The sequence below is a fragment of the Limulus polyphemus genome, unplaced genomic scaffold (genome assembly GCF_000517525.1).
Source record: "Limulus polyphemus unplaced genomic scaffold, Limulus_polyphemus-2.1.2 Scaffold338, whole genome shotgun sequence".
NCBI classification, from domain to species: Eukaryota; Metazoa; Arthropoda; class Merostomata; order Xiphosura; family Limulidae; genus Limulus; species Limulus polyphemus.
Genome location: NW_013665948.1, coordinates 642,195 through 651,846, shown reverse-complemented (window position 1 = coordinate 651,846; position 9,652 = coordinate 642,195).

The following is a 9,652-nucleotide window of genomic DNA, read 5'->3' as shown; positions in this document are numbered from 1 at the left end:
ATTATTCCAAAGTAAAGTAAATATAAAGTTTTAATGAAGGAAAACGTAGCTAATGATGCAGAAACGTCTGAATTCGTGCTCACAAAGTGATAAGCATGCGGTTTTGAACGAACTATGCATGTGTATTTTAGACTTAAATAAGATTAGAAAGCCCATAGAAATTATACTTAGTGTAATGTTCATCTTTTTTTTTGGGGGGGGGGATAAAGCGTTGGTTAAGTGTTGTTTGTGAAATACTTTACAAATAAAAATATATATCAAAAGTTTAAATCGAAGCCAGTCGTCACGTAATGACAACGACAATGTGCCATCGTGTAGCATACTGTTGCATTGAAAAGTCTGACTACGCAAAAAACAGGTAAGGTGATTCTAAATTGAATAGTCAATATGCAATTCAGACTCCTCGGACAAAGGCTTTTCTAACGACATGAGATTTGTAGCGTTTGATCGAGAAATTTGCGAGAAAAGTTCCGGACAGACAAACGTAAACGTATTATTTATTATTCACATAATGTCAAAAGTAATTCCAACATTTTCTCTTTCTTTCAACATGCTTTTGAAATGTGCCATGTATCGAATATGTAGGCCCGGCATGGCGCTCGAATCGCAATCTGAGGGTCGCGGGTTCGAATCTCCGTCCCACCAGCCCTTTCAGCCGTGGGGGCGTTATAAAGTGACAGTCAATCCCATTATTCTTTGGTAAAAGAGTAGCCCTAGAGTTGGCGGTGGGTGGTGATGAGTAACTTCCCTCCCTCTAGTCTTACGCTGCTAAATTAGGGACAGATAGTCCTGGTGTAGCATTGCGCGAAATTCAAAACAAACAAACAAATTCTGCATGAAAAATCATCATAAGAAATTTGAGTCAACTACATACTGAAGTATAGATGCGTGAAAAATGGATGTGACTTGCTTTGGTGCTTTTACGGGTACTGTATAGGTAAGGAAATCAATTCTTTAAAACGAACTACAGAACCACAATCTTTTGTGAATTTACTTTCAATTCCTCTGTTTTATTTTTTTTCACTTTCAGTTCTATTTGTAGCAGAACAATCCAATAACTTTCTACATCAGACTGTCCATATTTTAATGCCTTTTCACTATTGAAGTTGCCGCATGTAACTTGTTCTATGTGTCACTAAAACCTTTTGCAAAATTATATGCTAGATGCTTCTAACAATTATTTGTCCCTCAAATGAACTTAAACCTATTGTGTTATTATTTCATATAAAATTTCTAATATTTATTTTGCTTTTTTTTTTTTGTAGTATAATTTTAGTGTAATTCACTAACTCTCACTAAGACCGTTTCAGGAAATACCAGCCTCAACTTCATCAGTCAAACTTGCCGTTTAGTGTTAAGGCGTTGGGAAAAATACATTAAGTCTATCTTATTCCTAAATTCATTGACTCTCACTAAGACCGTTTCAGGAAATACCAGCCTCAACTTCATCAGTCAAACTTGCCGTTTAGTGTTAAGGCGTTGAGAAAAAATACATTAAGTCTATCTTATTCCTAAATTCATTGACTCTCACTAAGACCGTTTTGGGAAATACCAGCCTCAACTTCATCAGTCAAACTTGCCGTTTAGTGTTAAGGTGTTGACAAAAAATACATTAAGTCTATCTTATTCCTAGATTCATCCACTCTCACTAAGACCGTTTTTGGAAATACCAGCCTCAACTTCATCAGTAAAACTTGCCGTTTAGTGTTAAGGCGTTGAGAAAAAATACATTATGTCTATCTTTTTCCTTGATTCATCCACTCTCACTAAGACCGTTTTGGGAAATACCAGCCTCAACTTCATCAGTAAAACTTGCCGTTTAGTGTTAAGGCGTTGAGAAAAAATATTTTATACATCTTCTACTAATTCATTATTCAGATGCTTAAAATAAGTATTGGTTGGTTATGGTGAATATACTAAAAGACAGTCCAAACCATACAAATATGAATTTCCTGTAATGTGTAAAAATAAACTCTCACCAAATTAATGCTGGATGCGTCTTTCATCAAACTTCTAAGTTGTTTTTTTTTTTTTTTTTTTTGTTCATGGTACTACAGAAAACTTTCATCTGTTTTCCGCTAGATGTCTCATCTTTCCCTACAATGTGTTACAATAAACTTTCATTTATTTTTTCCTAGGTGTGTTTAAGACCTCTGACAGAAAATGCTTTGGGGTTTGTAGTTTTGAAATAGGGGAATTTGGGGGTGATTTGATAGTGTTTGCAGGTTGTTAAGAAATAACAGAACCACCGGCGATTCGGTTTTTTTTTCAAAATATCGAAGTAGCCGTGGAATATCGTTTGCCATTTTATACCACTAGCAACAGTTAAGTTTGTTATAAATAACTTGCATAATTCCACAATATTAGAACATTTATTTTATCTATACCTATCCTAATCTTTATAATGTATTTTATTATTTTACTTTGTATTTTAATTACTCTTTATAGTATAAATTTTGATATTAATTGACCTTGATTAATGTAGCTTGCTGAATATGGAATATGTATCTTCCGAACCGTTCAAGTACTAAATGTCTGTTGCTGTCTCATAAGTGTCAAATGTTTATTGCTGTTACCATGGTACTTTTATTCATCATTAAACTTCGATTCCCATGCTGTACAATTTATCATATTTGCATGAATAATATATAACTTCAGGGCATCTTAAATAGCTGGACACTATTACACATATCACCCTAAAGTATGTCATAAATAAAACTATTTCTACGAGTAATATCCATGAAATATTATGTGTTTGAAAACATTCTAATTTTCGAGACCTAACTAACTGTTAGACTGTGAATTTAATTAATGGATTAATTAAGAAAATTCTTTAAAAAGAAATTAAAAACTGTGTCTATCAAGACTTTCATCACGAATATTAAATCTAATGCTTCTTGATAATAGAGTTAGCACAAATGATCACATATAAAGTGTAATAAACTTAAAATAAGATCCAAAACTCGAGCGCTTTCGAATAGTTGACTATTCTTCTTCAGGAGAACAAAGGGTCCTATTCGAAAGCGCTCGAGTTTTGGGTCTTATTTTAAGCCTAATGCTTATTATTGTTATTGATGGATATCTTGTTATAGTATGACCATCTCTGCGGCGTTTGGAATTCTTTCCGTTTTTCTGTGTAGTTACAATAATATTAACTCTTCAGTCAAGACTAAAATTTATTAGGTTAGGATAGCCAAGAACTTCCGAAAAAATATAGAACGTGGTGTTCTTCTGTTACAACAAATGCTGCCATCTGTGAACAGCAATTAAAACTTCCATATAATGATTTGCTTTGTTTTTTAGACATGATGAGCCCCCAGTAGCTCAGCGGCAAGTCTGAAGGCTTAGAATGCTAGAAACGGAGTTTCGATACCCGTGGTGGGCACGGCACAGATAGACCGTTATGTTGCCTTGTGCTTAACAACAAACAAACAAACAATCAATCAAAGTTAACATGGTGCAAGAAGTATCACAAATATTACCAAAAAAATATATATCTTAATTATTTCTTAGGGATGTTCCATTCGTGGGAAACTAAACGAGTTTTTTTTTATTAGTTTATCAGAATCTGAAACAAAAAATCTTTATTTTAGGATATTTGTTAACAGAAGAGAAGTCATTTTCGCAGAATGGTTTCAACATGGACGAAAAACAAACAAATTTTATCATCCATTCACTGAGATCGAGACGAACCTTTTTCTTCTTCTTTTTTAGCATTCATCATATTTAAGTTTCAGTACATATTACCTTCATATTGATTTATACCTGCTGATAGATAGAAAATTATAATTTCATTTTGTATAATAATTTTACAAATTTACGAAATGATGACAACAAATCAATACCTTTGATTATAATGATTACAAAACCATGAATCGCTTCGAAAATCAGCATCTATTTGCTTTCTTATTTTAAACTTAAGTTTGGTGCGAAAACTAAAACTGTTACATGATAAAATTAGGCGCTCTCTTTTGTAAATCCTATCAAAGGTCATCCATTTTCCATTATGTTTATATTAATATCAAATAATAGTTTTAAGCGACAGGAAAAACAACGGCATTTTGATATACATCAGTATTTACAGATGTTGACAGAACTCGTTATAAAACTGACAACTTAAGGATGGACTAAAAACAGAAGGAAACGTTCCAAGTGTTGTTACGTCCTGTTACATTGTTCTTTGTTTTTATCAATATAGATAAAATAATGGACATATCTCCTGGAGTTAACACACCATTATTTAGAAATAGTGCTCTGCTCTATTATTGGTTTTGTTTTTGTAAGTTTGATATTATTCAATACCAGTAAACGTTCGTCAGTTCCAGTTTTAGAATGTCTTACAGTTCGAGCTATGTAAATTGTAAGATACAGACCGTCTGATGGAACTGTGTTTTTTTGTTCTTTTTTAAATCACTCGGGAATGCCATTACTTTGGCACGTCATTACACTTTTGTTTTGTTTTCCTATTTACAAAGAAAACGTGCAATACAAATGTTATTATTTCGAAGTTTCCCGTTTTTCTAAATCACCCTCTTCAAATATTTGTTTGTTTTTCTCTTTTGTTAAGAAACCTGGATATTTCTCAAAATAAGAATTTTGGTAAAATATAATTTCTAGTGTTGTTTTAGCTCCTTTTTTTGTTACGGCTTAAGTTTTTTAGTTTTTATTTCATTTTCTACGTCTTTCAACTATAATACCTGTAATCATTAAGTCCATCAGTCGATCAGCGGCAAACTTACGGACGTACAACGCTAAAATCCGGGGTTCCATTGCCCGTGGTGGAGAAAAGCACAGATAGTCTATTGCGTAGCTTTGCGCTAATTAAGCCAAAAAAGAAACAAGTAATTATGACAATATAAAAAAAAAAGTTTAACAACCAAATATGGAAACCGCGTGTGTTTGTTCAGAATATTCTAGTAAAAACCTAATTCCAGGCGATACGATCTTGATAGATTTTTATGTGAAAGTAGGTACAGATTTTAATCGCATAAGTTTTAAGGAAACACTAAAACGGGCCCCAAATTAAATTTTTAGCCAAACATTTTATACTTTAAATTTAATATCGGTTTTTTTTATTCTAATGGTTTGAAGCCTAGTTTAATATTTTCATTTGTTACATTACTGCCCTGTCGCAATAGCCTGACTTGCAAGACGTTTCTGTTTTGTCAGTAAGTCCTTACTCTGGACCTGCCATCTATTGTCTGAAAGTAGAACCAAATGTCTTTTTCATGAACAACGATTTATCATTACAAGTAAAACACTTATATAATTACCATCTTAGATGAAAATATGCGCCATGTAATTTTTCAGCAGGTATTAATTATAATCAATGTCTTTTAATTAGTATTTGTGAATTAACTGCCAAATTTGGAGCAGTTATATTGACTCAAATACAAGAGAACACTAGTGTGTTGAATTTTTTAATATTATTTTATTCATAAACTCAGGAATCGAGAATATACAACTCAGATAACAAAGTTTGTTATTCTACAACAAGGTAATGCTTAGTATTTTTACGTCATCAGACAAACACGTCACACGCATATTGTAACATACGCCATCTGTAGTAAATTTATTCACCGATAAATGTAAATATTCACGCAAATTATGTATATATGTTTTCTATCCGTGATTGATGCCAATAATTTGGCATTGTTTCTAGAAGTTTTATTCACATTTACATTTTAAAACTCCATCTGGTGGAGGTTATCGAAAGTACTAACCTTAGAAACTGTTCTAAGAACAAATTAAAACTTAATGTTATTTAATAATGGTTCATGGATAAGATGTGTAAATGTAAATTTAGATTAAAAGTGTTTCGTATACTTTAGATATATAAATCTGTTACAATACAAACCAACTTACTCACCTTTTCCTCCACCTAGTGGAATCAATTCCAACCATTAATACTTATTTCGGACCCAGAATTATTTCATAAGTATAAAGTAGGCTTGCTTAATTGCATCATTTTCTAGTAGTTTACCAGTTCTAATAAGTTACTAACGTGCTCGAATCACACCCGAGTGGTACGATATGTCAAGGTGTGGAGTCCTAAACTCACGGAGCCGTATTGGGGTGGTTTGTGTGTTATCTCAGTTGTGTTATATTCTAGTGTACTTCTATCTCAGTGTTATTTTTTTCATCATTTATTAACCGACTCGTATTATGCTATGTGTGTTAACTCAAAGGAACTACGTTTAAAGTAGGTTTTGTAATAACTCAATGGATTGGTGCTTAAGTGGTTTAAAGTGGTTGTGTGTGTGTGTGTGTGTGTGTAACTCAATAGAACTTTACTTAAATGGTTTGAGTGTTAATTCAATGGATTGGTGGTTTGTGTGTTAACTCTGAGGAACTACATTTAAAGTGTTTGTGTGTGTGTGTGGTAGCTCAATAGAACTTTACTTAAATGGTTTGAGTGTTAACTCAATGGATTGGTGCTTAAGTGATTTGTGTGTTAGCTCAGAGGAACTACATTTAAAGTGTTTGTGTGTGTGTGGTAACTCAATATAACTTTACTTAAATGGTTTGAGTGTTAACTCAATGGATTGGTGGTTTGTGTGTTAACTCTGAGGAACTACGTTTAAAGTGTTTGTGTGTTTTTGTCAACTCAATAGAACTTTACTTAAATGGTTTGAGTGTTAACTCAGTGGAACTGTGATGTACTGGTATAAGTGTTAAAATTATATTGTAGTGGTTTGTGTGTCATCTCAGTGGAACTGCGTTGTAGCGATTTATGTGTTCACTTGGAACTATGTCGCAGTGGTCTGTGTACTATATTGTATAATAGACAAGAGATACTATGCTCTAGGATACCGAAGTAGCAAACAACAAAGTATTAAAGTCCCAAAACAAGTAAATTCTATTCCCGTTCTAATTAATGATGTACAAAGCACTCTTGTAGCTGGATCAAAAGGATTTTGAAGTGAAATGTGCTTTAAATAGTAACATAAATAGTTCTATCAGAAACATCTTTCTGTCTTTATAGAAACCGTTAGTTTCAACAAAGGTTCTGGTTTTGCAACCTGCGCATCATGAAAAAGGACTGCTTTTGGTCATCAGAATCCACTGATCTTTTACTTGGAATAACTATGTGTTTTTCTTGGTCATTGATATTATTTTTTTAATCGAATAATTTTAAGTTGTTATTAATATTTTGGTTTGAGAAACTAAATTTTATCAGCCAAATTTTTTTCCTTATTTTTTTTACTTTCATTGTTTGTTTTTAATTATGCACAAAGCTGCACAAGGGCTATCTGTGCTCTGCTCACCACGGGTATCGAAACCCGGTTTTACTTTCATACACCAATCTTGATTATGTGTACTAGTTCATAGAAAAGTGTCTTTTTTTAGTGTTTTTTCCCCTAGTTTTTCTAGATCGCACTTAAAATCTTACAGTTATGTTATATTTCTATACACATCGAGGAAACGAAATAGTGGTCCAGTCATACAAATATGTGGTAAAAACAGATCAGTGGTTAGTAATTATACACTTAACAAATTCACAGCTGATTTGATTCAGTTGTAGTCTCAATATGTTAATCAGAATACTCTTTCTGTCTCTTTACATTCAATGGTAAATCGGCAGGCTAAAAATCGAGTTTCGATGCCTCTGATGGGCAGAGCACATTGTGTACCTTTGTGCTTAACAACAACCAACCAAATAACTCTGCGTTCATTACTGGCCTTAGTTAAGATCCCAAAATAACTTCAATAGACAACAACACACACTTACCTAAGATGAATTCTAAATGCTTTATCTTCTTCCCCTTCTTCACATTTAAATATTCGCTCATACGATCTAATAGTCGATCAAAATACATCCAAACCAAAAACTCTGACATTATTAAGTACGGTAGTGTACTTAATAGTAGAGATCGACAAGATTTCCAAATAATTCACGCACCGAAATAACACCCTATGGAATTCCTAAGCGAAAAACCGACAATTCAAAGTATTGGTTACGATATATTATGCGCATATACACTGATAATACGATAAAAAGGTCGCTAGCATTTCCGATATAACAATTAAACAATTTCTACAACAGCAACTTTTTCGCCTACCACCTACCTACCTGATCAGTCAACGGGGCTAGCCCCTAGACGGCTCGGACTATCGCTACAAGATTTCTCCAGCTTACCTGACTGGTCTGTAGGTATCCGCTTTTGATATTCCGATAAATATATACAGATATTTTATAAATGGTAAACATATCATGCACGTACCTAATTATATTTTCAACCCAACAGATGGCGCTACATATCGATGGATAGACACATGACAGTTTCTAAAGGTAAAGTATATAGTTTATACAGGTATAACATAAAATATAAACAAACAAGAGTATTAAAAAAATATGAATTTTAAAATGAAGTAGGGATCTCGCTACAAAACGAACGAAACAATCACAAATTTATAAAATTTAATCCCTACTTTGGCAGCTTTATACATTTATCTGTGGGGAAACTAAGTATTACATTATATAAATTTTTGATTGTGATTTCAATTCTTGTAAAAGTAATAGCTATCAGGGATATGGTTATACTGAAAGTTTATAGATGGTGTGTCCATTCTGTGGACATATAAAAACTGAACAAATAAAAAGGAAAAAAGAAAGAATCCTCAATAGCCATGGCACTTCAAATTATTTTAGAAAGGATTAGAGTAAACTAATCTATAAGACCTTTTTTCCCCCTTTTTATTAGCTATATTTTGTGCATCAGCAATACCAAGCGCGGGGCGCGCGTATACCCGATTCGATTTTATTACTCTTCTGGATCTCTCCCAGCCCACCTTCAAATTGAAATTCTTTTAGGCAGAATGAGAGTAAATTAATCTATGAGACCTTGGGTGTGGTCAAATACGTCAATTGAAATGGTTTTACCTTCTGAGTTCAAAACTGTAATTAGATCTCAAATCGTCAAGAGATGATGGAGCTACGAACCGAAAGTTTGTACTTGAAAAAAAAAACCTCAGAGCCTTTCAATGAACCGGACTGCCGCGACTAAAAAAAAATACTATGCTGAAAGAACTAAAAAAATTATAATTTTAACAGAAAGTAGTGGTCGTTGGTTATTGGTAGAATTGCTATAAGAAGTATCCCCCAAAAATATACTGCAATAAAAAGTACACAAACAAATAAAGTGATACCAGTTGAATAGGTTTTAAAACAATTTTCAATCCCTACTTTGGTTGGCAAATTTAGACTGCTTTATTTAGCTATACAAATCACAATGTCAACCAAAGCAGAGATTTAAAATCGTTTTAAAATATATCCAACTGGTATCAATTTACTTGCTTGTGTACTTTTATTGCAGTATTTATTTTGTTTTGGATATTTCTTACAGCAATTCTATAAATAACCAACAATCCCGACTTTTTGTTAAAATTTTAATTTTTTTCCTATTTATATAATATGATAAACAACGTTTTCAATATCGGTATTACAGGCAATAAACCTGAAAAAGTGCTATAATTATAAATACCTACAAGTGAAAATAAAGAAAAATGTAATAATATGTCAACCCAACTATATTTGTTACATCCAGCGCCATCTAGGACCTTTCGCCCAGTACCAGGACTCATCAGGCCTCATACTGTTGAGCCTGTTGTTGATACACTACTTACGTCATCAGTTGCTTGAACAACAACT